The sequence below is a fragment of the Herpailurus yagouaroundi genome, unplaced genomic scaffold (assembly GCF_014898765.1).
Source record: "Herpailurus yagouaroundi ecotype Mexico unplaced genomic scaffold, PumYag 165, whole genome shotgun sequence".
NCBI classification, from domain to species: domain Eukaryota; kingdom Metazoa; phylum Chordata; class Mammalia; order Carnivora; family Felidae; genus Herpailurus; species Herpailurus yagouaroundi.
In genome coordinates this window covers 20,201,569-20,214,138 of record NW_024412406.1, presented here as the reverse complement: position 1 = coordinate 20,214,138, position 12,570 = coordinate 20,201,569, and the positions used below count along the sequence as shown (strand labels likewise).

Sequence of the window (12,570 nt, the reverse complement as noted above, 5' to 3'; positions counted from 1 at the left end):
TCAGAGAACTAGGCTTAGAATTTATACAGTCGGGAATGGAGGTCAAAGTCATATTTCAAGGTGGAGATTGGTGGAGAGACCACTACCACTGGGCACTGGACGCTGAGCTTTACTTCTGATAGCACAGAACTGGGAACGTGGAGCTGCCCCCCAGAAACAGCCACCACTGCTTGGATACCGCATGGCAGCTACCCGATCCCTCCCCATTCAAGCTGTGGGTGTGGCCAGTATGCCATGCATTCTGCGGCTTGGAGAATTCCACATTGTGCTAAATAATGGAGGATTCTCTAAACATAAGCAGAGAGCTCAGAAGCCAGGCAGTCAACAAGACTAGCAAAGTGACCACCCATCTTAACTCCTTACTCCTTAACTTCTTACTCTTAGTCTCAAGCAAGGCCCAGAACTCCCAATCTGCTACTTTTCCAAGATGTTCTATGATAGGTAGGGAGTTAAATGGTTTCATTCCTAGGTAATACTTTTTCTCGTATGGGGGAGTAAGAATATCAAGAACATAATTTTCAAAAAAAGTAAGTGACAACAACAGCACAATATTTACAGTGTTTAGCCTCTGTGAATAACCAGAGGTCATCCTTTGGTTTCCAGTGCTCAGAAATCTTGGCATTAACGAAAGAGAATGTGGAATCATGATGGTTTGTACAACATTACATTGCAGAACAGTATTTATTTGGGAGACAAGAGTTCCAGACTTCTTCCCTTCAACCCCTGACCATGCATTATGAGATCCACTGGACAAAATAATCATAAGAAATATGGGATATACTTGGTTTTGCGGTTTCTCTACAATACCATCATGGATTCGTGTTTTTTTTTCTTCTCTTTATGTGTATTTAGTTTTGAGAGAAAGACAGAGACAGAGTATTAGCAAGCCGAGGGGCAGAGAGAGAGGGATACACAGAATCCAGAGAAGGTTCCAGGCTCTGAGCTTTCAGCACAGAGACAGATGTGGGGCTCGAACCCATGAACCAAGAGACCATGACCTGAGCCAAAGTCAGATGCCTAACTGACTGAGCCACCAAGAACCCTGAGAGATTATTATTTTTTTTTTAAATGTTTATTTATTTTTGAGAGAGAGAGCTTGAGCAAGGGAGGGGCAGGGAGAGAGGGAGAGGGCAGGGAGAGAGAGAGAGAGATCAAATCCCAAGCAGACTCCATGCTGTCAGCACAGAGCTCAACACGAGGCTTGAGCCCATGAACCATGAGATCATGACCTGAGCAGAAATCAAGAGTCGCTTAACCGACCGAGCCACCCAGGCACCCTGACCATCACGGATTTGCAACGAGGGACCTAGATAATAGCCATATACAGAATTCATCTGGTGCTCCCTGGACTTCAAGGCAACATTCTGGGTGCTTTATCTGAATTAACTCAAGCAATCTTCACCACAGCCTTAGAAGGAGGGCTCGCTTTACATATGAGGACATTGAAGCAGGGAGAGTAGCTACCCACCCACGTTTCCACGTTTCAGACGCGGTCAGAACCAGGCTGAAGGCCAGGGAGACTGACCCCAAAGGCCAAAGTCTGACCCACTCAGCCCAGCTTCCTGTGAGAAAATTGGACACAGTGATTCTGTCAGGTTTCTCTATGGCGGGTCAGAAGTAGTTTTCCCGCAGTAAGGGTGCTTGGCTGTGGTGGTTCCCACGTCTCGGCTGAAATGAGAAGCCATTTTACTGCCACGGGTACGGAAAAACACGGTGACCTTTTTTTCTTTTTTTCCCCTCTTAGTACAATCCCGATTGCAAAGAGTCACTGGGTGGCTCAGTGACTATCCAGTGTGAAAAATATTCCAAGCATCTCAGTTGATAAATTCTAATGGGGCTCTGATGCCTTTTGTGACTTTGTTCGGATTCGTTTAGTGCACCAAGCATAAACTGCTTAAATCTTTTACATACAACCATTCTATTGCCTATTAATTAGAACCGTCTTTTAATTGCACTGGTGGTTCAGAATTAAGTCAATATAGTTACAGGGATAAGATTCCCTGGGGGGAAAATTTCTTTATAGGAAGCAAGCGATGTTAAAAACAACAGAAGCAACAAACAATAAAACTCCCAATAACATCTACCAAACACCCCCGCAAAAATCTTCCTAAATCATTTGAGGATAAAACTCCATTTTCTTAGCTGCAGATTAAAATACACTTGATGCTAAGCCTCTTTCCACGCCCCCGCTGTGTGTTGCGATGTCGCTGAAGTTTTCTTTCTGTGTCTTCAGCTCCCTCTTCTTTAAAACTTATTTCTTCTTTCCTTCGCCTGAGGTTGCCAGTATCCTCCTTCTGTTTGCAGATTCTCTCCTCAGTCAAAACGGGAAAATATCACACATCAGTCTTTTCCATTGGATGGATCGGTCTATTTTTTTACTTCACTGATTAACCATTACCTCAGCCAAGCATTTGCATTTTAGGTCATGTTAGTTCTCAGTGGCTAAAGGAATGTCAGCTATTGACAGAGGTTGGGGAAATCTGAGCCAAGGCAGGAAGGACTGAAATCATTCAAAGATCCTGAAGGTAAACCTGACTTAACATTTTTGGGTGATGTCTGCGTTGGGCAGTGGAAAGGTTGATACCCTTTTTCCTCGGGTAGTCTTCCAATTCCCTTGGGGTAAAAGGAGACAGTAGGCAGAGATTGACAAAGACCTGATCCTCGTCCTAGGTCCTAGGTTGCCAGTGGGCGTGGGACCTCAGGTGCTCCTGCCTTCACTGGCCTCCTCCAGGCCCGCTCCCTCTGATGGCCCAGCCTCCTCTCCCTGAACCTGGCTCCCCGCCACCCCTGTCTCAGCCCCCTCCCTCTCGCCAAAAATGCCCGTGAAGTATAAATGCTGATTGTCATTAAATGTTATCTTGGTTTATGTTATGAAATTTGACACATATTCATTAGTGGGTGTATAACTATATTAAGTGCTGCTTTGGATAATGCTGCCTTGAAAAATAATCCTACAAGCATCCTAATACTGCAATCTGTGTCCTATATTTCAGTAGTATTAGCTCCTTACTCTCTGGAGCTCTGAGTCAGGCTTTTTATAGTTCACATAACCTAGATTTGTGAGTCACTATGTACAATAAATAGCATTCCCACTGCTACCACGAGTCTCGGAATCAGTGCCAGGTGTCGTGGCTATTGACTCCCTGCCTGCTGACGATAAATGTATTCTAGAATCACCTTCCTCTGAGTTCTCAGTTTCCTCATCTCTAAAATGAGAGGGTCAGATGGCTTGGTAGTTTCCTAACACTTACTTATAATTTGTGGCATGTCTCTTGCTTATCTTTTATTCCAACTGAAAACTTTTAAGGAACTTAAATATTACTGGACACCACAAAAAATATAGTTTGCTTGATTTTGTTTCAGGATGAAGCTCACGCTGGACTGGAAAAGAGGAAACAGCAAAGGATACCAAGCTGGCGGGAAATATTGGACCACGTGCTCTAGCTCATGGTTCCAGATAAAGAGAAAGTGGGTAGAATCAAGGGGCAAATAAAGAAAGATCCATTTGCTCACATTGTACTCCCATCCTCTGAAGCATGTTGATAAAGCCCTAGAGACATCATTAATTTCTCTTGCTAGTTTCCTCAAGCCTCAGTGGCCAGCCTTGAAAAGATGGGGCATTCTGTTACTACTATAGTGCCCATACTGGCCTGGAAGAAATTGAAAGTGAAGTTAATACCCAAGGAACAAATGAAAGCTGCCCGTCTGCGGCAGAATGTTCCAGCAGAGCAAGGGTGACTGCTGGGATAGTATGTGGTCCAAGGTTAGAACAGGCTAACATTGAAGAGCCCTTGTTTCTGTGACTCTCTGATAGTCAACAAAGCACAACACATATTTTATAGCTACATTTTGTTGTTTGCTTTGTTTAATGTGGTCTCCCTTGCCTCTCCTTTTCCCTTATCTTGGCTCCGGGCTTTAAGGATCAATTTGTTGTATGTACCTTCTTTCCCATCTCTTCAACTTCCATTCAGCTCATTTGTTTTCCCATTTCTCTTTCTTTCTTCTTCTAGCTATTAAGGAACCTGTCATATGTCAGCCCCCAGGGGCCCAAGTGGCAGCTCCCTCAATTCATGGAATGCCTAATTTTACCCGCCTCTTTGGAGAAGGGGCTAGGTTTCCTTTAAAAAGAAAAAAAAAAAAAATCCCTGGTACTGCCTGTTTCTATCCCTAAGGCTCAAATAATTAAAAAGGATATTGTTTGACGAAAGATGGTTTCTAATGCGCAATACACAAGGAAGAAAACCTGATTTTCCCAGGTGACATTTCTGACAAACCATGAACTCTATGGAAAGAAGAACATCTCTCTGTGATGACCGAGGTACCATGTCCCTAGAAGCTGACACCATAGAAAAGCCTATGTGCATAAATAAACTGTATGCTAATAAAACAATATTTATGATTCAGCCTCCCTCCCCGTCCCTCCCCCCCACTTTTTAAGTATCAAGCTATATCCTGGAGGAACAAAAATAAAAGAAGTTGATGTCTACAGTATAACTATTAAGGGGAAATTTGCTCCACTGTTATTTGGATGTAATTGGTACTGAGCATCACAATGCACTTGTAATTGGGTCTGTACTTGTTCACTTCAAGGGTTCCATGCTATTTCTACTTGAACCCATTTTTTGGATACTGTTCAGCTCAGCAGTGCCAGCTAACTCTTGTTATGCAGTTGAAAAACTGTGGCCATTAAAAATAGGATACGGTGTGATTTTGTTTTGCAGCACTGCATGGAAAATCAGTTGCTGTTCATAACAGCTCTGTGGTTGGTTGATTTAAAGCAGGGGGGTGACTTGGAATTGACAAGCAGACAGTTTGTGAAAAGGGATATTGTATCTTTAAGGCTTTCTGACTGATTGTGTTTAACTGCGCCACGCAGCAGGCAGTAATTAGGCTGTAGCTGCACCGAGAGGCTTAAAGCACTGGCTTGGTTCTCAGTTCTCCAGATTTTTTTTTTAAGCACAAACATTTTTTGGATTTGAATACATGATAATTTTTTTCAAAACTGTGAGTGAGTGTGTGAGTGAGCAAATGAAAAGCCGACCCCAGAGGCTTCCTGTGCAGACTGTCACTGAAGACCACCCTGTGCCGAGACGGGCTCTCGGGAGACCAGGCAGCCGCCCCGGGGAGCAGTGAGAACCATGATAGGAGTATATGATGTGACTCCTGGAGAAGGTCAAGGTGCTCTTGAAATGAACGGAAGGCAGCTCTTAAAATGTGACATGGTTTCTTCTGGCCCAGTTCGCGGTGTTAATGAGACTAGTTGAAGTAGGCTTCTAAGATTAATAGACAAAATGCCTAAAAATTTGTATTTAGGGGAAAGGGGAATTTTTTCTTTACCTAGGCTATTAGGTAGAAAAAAGACTATATTGTGGAAGCAACTCAAACAAGCCATTAGCTTAAGGAATGTTTGCCATTCACTGTTCTGCCTCCCTTACTACCTCCCCACACCCCTGAAACACCCCATTGCTGTTTGGGGCAGTAGTGAACATTGCCGATTTGTTCTTATTTGGTAAAGGCTGAGTTTTAAGTTTTCCAGGCATTTGTTATCACAGTGGAGCAGTTGACAGATTTTACACTGACCTTATAAAAAAACGGACGTTCAATTACTGTTGGATTGACCACGGTGACTGTCTTCATTATCAATCAGGCCAACAGTGGCCGAGTACCAACTGTGCAAGATGCTATGCTAGGTGCCGTGAGAGATAACAATTGTTCTGGAATAGTAATTGAGATCTTTCCTGACACTACATACAAACTTTTCTTCCTTTTGCTAATTATATGGGTAAGTTATTCCATATAGATTTGTGTACTATTTAGTCCTTAAATTGCTATGGCATTCTTTTTTTCTTAGTACGTGAATTGCTTTGTTACAAACCTTTCTTACTTTATTTTTGATACCTATAAAATACCTTTCCTTGTGCACTTGAATACTTCTGTAGATTGCAAATATGTACAAATTATAGGCATTTTTGGTTTTAAATAGTAACACCTCATATCTGTGAATCATCTCATGTGTTTTCCCTCATATTATGTCATTTGGGTGTCCCTACCCCATTCTGAGAGTGGTAGGGCCGGTGATATTATCACGTATAGAAGCTCAGGAGTTGGACAGGAAAAGAGGCTGGAATTAGGAATCAGGTTTGTTGGATCTCTACTCTTCTCACTGTAACGCGATTCTATATTCAATCCCAGAATGAAGCATCTTCTAATTTAAGGGTAATGGAAACATTTGGAATAACTTTACCATATTAAAGCATGGATTAAAAGTCAAAGATAAGCTACCAGAAGGGGATTCTGATTTTCAAAAGTTGTTCCTACCAGTTTTAAGCCAATGTCTGTCCTTTCTCTATGGAGTTTCAAGCATTCAGAAGCACTCTGTACTCTTGGTTTACTCTTGTTTTTGGTTTTTTTTGGGGGTGGGGGAAGACTGCCTTGAAGATAAATTACTTTAATCTGTAGGCTAAGTTGCATCGATGTATTTATCTTTCTCAACATGCTTTGTCCTAAGGTCAGTCCTTCTTTGAAAGATTTGATCTAAATAAATTATAAATGTGTATTAAAATCTATTTGATATTAGCATAAACACATTCAAAATATACTCCATCATTGCTTTGAAAGAAACAAAGATGAATGCCATTCTATAGTTCAAATTCCAAACGTACGTGTGTACTTTTATATGTGTCTATGCCTAAATGTCGAGGTCAATATTTCTATAAATTCCTAAGCTTGGTTTATTTTGTGGTGTTGATAAATGCTCCTTGGAATTAGGGTGTACAGAAGAGCAAAGATTAAATTGCAATTTTTTTTCCAAAGTGACAATGAGCCTAATTCACTGTCAGTTAATGCCAGGTGTTTCTCCCCCTAGTATTCAGTTCTTCAAAACAGTGGCTGCATAGGGCACCATTCACAGAGGCTTAGCGCTAGGGAGAAAATGATTACATTAAATCGAATGATATGAATAATTCATGACATCACATTTTGTAATCCTGGTGTTAAGCATAAAACCAGTGGTTTATTTTTCAGCAAAATGTTTTTGTATCATTTTAGATAGTGCATAATGCAAAACAATAACTGCATACATAATGCAAGAAGGATGGTGGTGAATGGGGTCCTTAATAGTGCTTGCAGCATCATCTGGGGTGTGATCACAATAAACACATTTTGAACCAATGCCCATGGGTGCCCAACGCTTGCTGGAATCTTCTGAGTCCAATAGAATGGCTGCCTTTTAATTTGTTTTTGAATATTACACCTGACCTTTACCATGGATCTGAAAGTCAGTCCTTGTATATTGCTAAAACTACAAATCCTTTTGTCCCCTTCCCTTTCAGTTTACTAGGAGGGCAATTCTACTGGGGGTAAATAACTGATTTTTAAAATGACGTTTGATTTTCCAATATGGAGTTGGAAATACTAGGAAAATCCATGGAGTCTGAACTTGCATCCTTTCATAAAGAACTTTAAAGATTCTTGGATAAAATACCAGTTATTTAGCAATTCAGCCAGGTACCTTTTAGGGATGTCATGTATATCTGTGATACTACATAAATGATTCCTGTCTTATTTGAATTTTCTCCTTATTCTTTGGAGAAATCATCTTTTTAAAAATAATTATCAAAGGAAATTGGAAGTGGCCCTGCAACCTTCATGAGGCGGTTTCCAGGTCATGTACACTGTAGCAATACTCTAACATGAGTGATTATTCTCCTGCATTTCGGGCTGAAATAATTGTGTACCTGGACCATCTGCGGCTGCCTTTTCCAGCACCTTCCTGTGGACAGCTCCAGGGCACTCTCTGGAAGCCAGAATGGACTCCTGCTGATTCGCCCACATATTTGTCTTGAATGAAAGAATGGCGTATGCCAGTGGATTTGAAAGCTTATCACAAAACATCTCCACATCTGAAGTCTGAAGAGTTTATGTCAAGCATTTGTATTACTTACAACTAATTAAATATACCATCCGCGTTTTACAACATGAATGCATCTGCTGATAATGCTGTAACTTGTATTATTATTTATGTGAAATAATACATTAGAAATCAGTGATTGGTCAGTACCCTTGAAGTCCTGACTTATTTGTAATAGATGTGAATTATCACATGTATAGAAAATAGTTTGCTTTTAAACATTTCTTCACCTAAAGATAATTTAAAAGCACGTTCAAGTGTTTTATTTCAATACATTTTTTTCTATGATGTCAAGAATGTTGTTTAAATTCCAATTTTAAGATTTTAAGCAGACTGCCAAAATGGGTAGATTAGGATAATGTCAGAGACAAATCAAGAAATGTAACACTTACAAGTACACTATAGTGTTTTGTTGAGAATGTTAAATGGAAAACAAAAACAAAAACAAAAACAAAAACAAAACTTGATGACCTAATTAAAAGGAGTGGAAATGAGAATACTACATTGGATCTGAATATAGAAATACTGAGATTCATGATACATGGTAGCTTGAGATCTACTTTTCCCTGAAGGAGATAAATTACCTAGATCTTACTGAAAATGGAAATCAAACTCCATAAAGGAATTGATAATTCTCCCAAGGAGTGCAAATTCGAGGTTAAAGATACAACAAAGAGTCTTATTTAATACTAAGCGATACTTGGCTGGTGACCCAAGTTGGTTCCCCACCTGCCTTCTTATTTCAATAATCCTCACTAACGTTACCAATGTTTTGGTGACTGATTGGCGGAGATGACGTGAACACTTCATCACCAACGACCTGCTCATCATGTTTCTACCTTTCCTGATGCTCTAGTGCAGCTGCTCTGTGAGCAGCCAAAGATCTCAGGGCTCTCGCCTCCCTTCTTTCATCTCTAGTTTAAGGAAACTGTAATTCTTTCTGCTATAGCCTATCAAGAACAAGAGAAGAATTGTGCATAGTATAATTCCAATTCTGAATACAGAGAATGATGAAAAGAATTGCTAACATTAAAGTAAATTAAAGACCTATTTATCAAAGTGGCAACTATTTCTAGTTTTTCCCTTTGATATACATAACCATGATCCACTGGATCAAACAGAACACAAGTTCCAGTGCCTATTTGGCCACTTATTAGCTGTGTGAATTTGGAAAAATCAATGGATGACTCAGGACCTCATCTGTCTCCTCTGTAAAATGGGAATACAGAAGCTGTGTTGGGTTTCCTGTGGAAAAATAAATGAAAATGCACAGGACAATATTTTGTAATAAGTCACCATGAAATTGATAATTATTTTTACCTACTTAAAGAATTCCCTTTCTGTGTCAGTTAGTAGGTAATTAAAGATTACTTTAAAAATTAAATTTGTTGAAAAAGAAAAAAAAAACCAACAAACCCATTAGGAAGTTCATGCATATCTTTAAACAATCTTTTAAGCAAGCCAAATCAGTGATGTGGGCTTTCATGTGTGTCTTGCTTTCCCACACTTAAATGCATAACCTTGAAAGAAATAAAACTTGCTGAGTTGGCTATTTCCCTGCTTCCCCTGAACATATGTCAACTGAGCAACAGAGAATTAGCTGTAGCAAAAAGAAAGATAGTTCAGTGGAAGCTTGTTCAATAATTAATCCGCTGAGTAACTGTATGAATATTTGATAAATATTTAGTCAACTATGTGTATCATGCAGCATTGGTCGCATACCAAAGGATTTGCAAAGGTAAAAACTGCTGGTCATAGGCATCAAAGATCTGGAGATTTCAAGCTCACAAGCCAGAGACTTGCAAATTATTCTACATAATACAAATCCAGAAATATAAATCCGTGACTCTCCACACGATGCTATTCTGGGAAGGTGAGAGGAGGCCATTACCTTGTTCTCCACAGTTCTTTTAAAGTGTATTTGGCAGCACGTTTTAATTTAATAGCTGCTCGCCTGCCCATGTGTGTGAGCTAAAATATTCTGGTGCATACATGAAATGGAATTGTAAAATAACAACTCCGTGTTCCCTTGAAATTCATACTACGGTGCTAGGAAAGCGTTGGTGGGTGACCCACTGCTATATGCTAACTGGAAATAGAATTTGCTTCAGCGTCTAGAGACCAGGCATTTGAATTCAACTTAATAAACATTTATTGGTTCCCTAGGATGTTCAGTGCACTGTGCATAAAGAGAAGAGAAGCTAACGTGTGTGAATCTTTCAAGAGCAAGAAAGGTAAAGATTAAACCTGTGTGGCAAAAATCAGTAAATAAAAGTAAGAAGATCTCTGATTTCTGGAAAGATCATATTGTGCAGTGAGAATTAGAAAGTTTCAATTTTCCTATCTAGGTAATCACTCATTAATTTTGTTCTGACACGAATTCTTAGTGAAATCCTCCCAAACTCTTAAAAACCTCTCCTGTGAGTTCACGATCTCTTTAAGTATACGCGCCACCTTTCAGTTAGTCCCGGTTCCTCAGCCTCCTTGGGGGTGGGTGTGGATAGTTACAAATAGAAGGTGGGAGTGGCTGCTCTTCCTGGCACCCCCTGCTGGCCAGAGTAGCACTAATGATGGCTCCAGAGAGGCCTCATCTTTTCTTTTTCAGCCCATATGAACTGTTGCCATGGCAGCCACAGCAATAAAAAGGAAGGGAGCCCAGGGGCTGCAGCATGTGGAAGAAAGAGATGACCCCAAATGAGGCTCTGGGATGGAATGCCTCTAAGATTTCCCCTTAAACACAAAAGATTGACCTTGCAGGGAACTGTTCTACCTGGATATATTCACAGGAACCATGTTCTATTCCTTAATTATGGTTCCTTGTCCATACCAATGTACTTTGATTCTCTATTTCCCTCGTATATGCCCCTTTACACATGACCAATGAAGTGAAAATACACTGAACAAAGGCAAACAAAGCAATAGTAAGAAATGTCTTTTACAGTATTAGAGGCGGCTTGTGGATCAGAAAATTTAATATTGTTAAGATGGCAATGCTCCCTAAATTGATTTATAGATACAGTGCAATCTCTGTTAGAATCCCAACTGGCTTCTTTGTAGAAATTGGCAAGCTGATTCTAAAATGTATGTAGAATTATAAGACATTCAAAGCAGCTATAACAATCTTGAAAATGAGTACAATTAAAGGACTCTCACTTTCTGATTTCAAAACTTGACTACAAAGCAATATTAATCAAGATAGTGCTGTTACAAGGCCAGACACATAAATCAATGGAAGAGTTGAGAGAGTACAGAAATAACCCATGTGTCCATGGTCAACTGATTTTCAACAAAGACACGAAAACCATTGAGTGACCAAAAATAATTTTTTGAACAAATGGATAGCCGCATGAGAAAGAATGAAATTGGACCCTTACCTCACACCATATACAAAAATTAATTCACAATAGATCAAAAAGTCAAATGTAAGAGCCAAAACTATAAAAATCTTAGAATATGCATGACTTTGGATTTGTTGAATGACACTAAGACCATGAACAACAACAGAAAACAAAAAGATAAATTGGACAACACCCAAGTGAAAAAAATTTGTGCTTCAAAGGACACTATCAACAAAATGCAAAGGCAATCCAAAAAATGGGAGAAAATATTTGCAAATCATACATCTAATACTAGACTTGTATGTAGAATAGATAAACAACTCTACAACTCGGTAAAAAAAAAAATAGCCCAATTAATAGTGGGCGAAGGACTTGACTAGATATTTCTCCAAAGAAGGTACAAAAATGGCCAATAAACACATAAAGAGATGCTTGACAGCATTAGTAATAAGGGAATTACAAGTCAAAATGGCAATGAGATATCACTTCACACCCACCAAGATGGTTAGACTTAAAAAAAAAAAATGTCAGGTAACAAGTGTTGGTGAGGATGTGTAGAAATCAGAACCTACATATGTTGTTTATAGAAATTTAAAATGATGCAAACACTTTGGAAGACATTCTGGCAATTCATAAAAGGGTTAATAAAGAGTTATCATATGACCTAGAAATTCTACTCCCAGGTATATTCCTAAGAGAAAAGGAAATATCTGTCTGCACAAAAACTTGTACACAAATGTTTATGGCAACCTTATTCAGTAGTAGCCTAAAGATGGAAACAATCCAGATGTCCATCAACTAATGAACAAATAAACAAAATGTAGTATATCCATGCATTGGAATATTATTCAGTCATAAAAAAAGAAGGGCTACCTGATGTCTTCCACAGCATGGATGAGCCTTGAAACTATTGTGCTAAGTGAAAGAAGGCAGTCACAAAAGGCTACATCTTATGATTCCATTTAAATGAAATGTCCAGAATAACCATCTCTATAGAGATACAAAGTAGATTAGTGTTTGCTTAGGGCTGGAGGGGTTGGAAGATAGACAGGTATTGTTATAGCATTTCTTTGGAGAGGATGGAAGTGTTCCAAAATTGGCTGTGGTGATGTTTGCACATATCTATGAATATACTAAAACCATTGAAATGTACATTTTAAATGTGTGAATTATATGATATTAAAATTATATCTCAATAAAGGAGTTGAAAATGAAATGACTTTTACAATATTAGAATCAGTTTACACCGAGAGAGGGCCAACTCTCACATAAAATAGACCTCTTCTTTGGAGCTCCATTGTTTATGAGCAGCTGTCTTCCCTA

The 12,570-nt window shown here is 39.4% G+C and overlaps 1 long non-coding RNA gene across 1 annotated transcript; it reads left to right on the top strand.

Moving 5' to 3' along the window:
• Window positions 1-2,193: 2,193 nt before the first annotated feature.
• On the top strand, window positions 2,194-8,158 carry LOC121038198 (uncharacterized). The gene is made up of 2 exons (XR_005794222.1): window positions 2,194-2,525; window positions 3,364-8,158. It is a non-coding gene; the product is annotated as an uncharacterized LOC121038198 (long non-coding RNA).
• The last annotated feature ends 4,412 nt before the right edge of the window (window positions 8,159-12,570 follow it).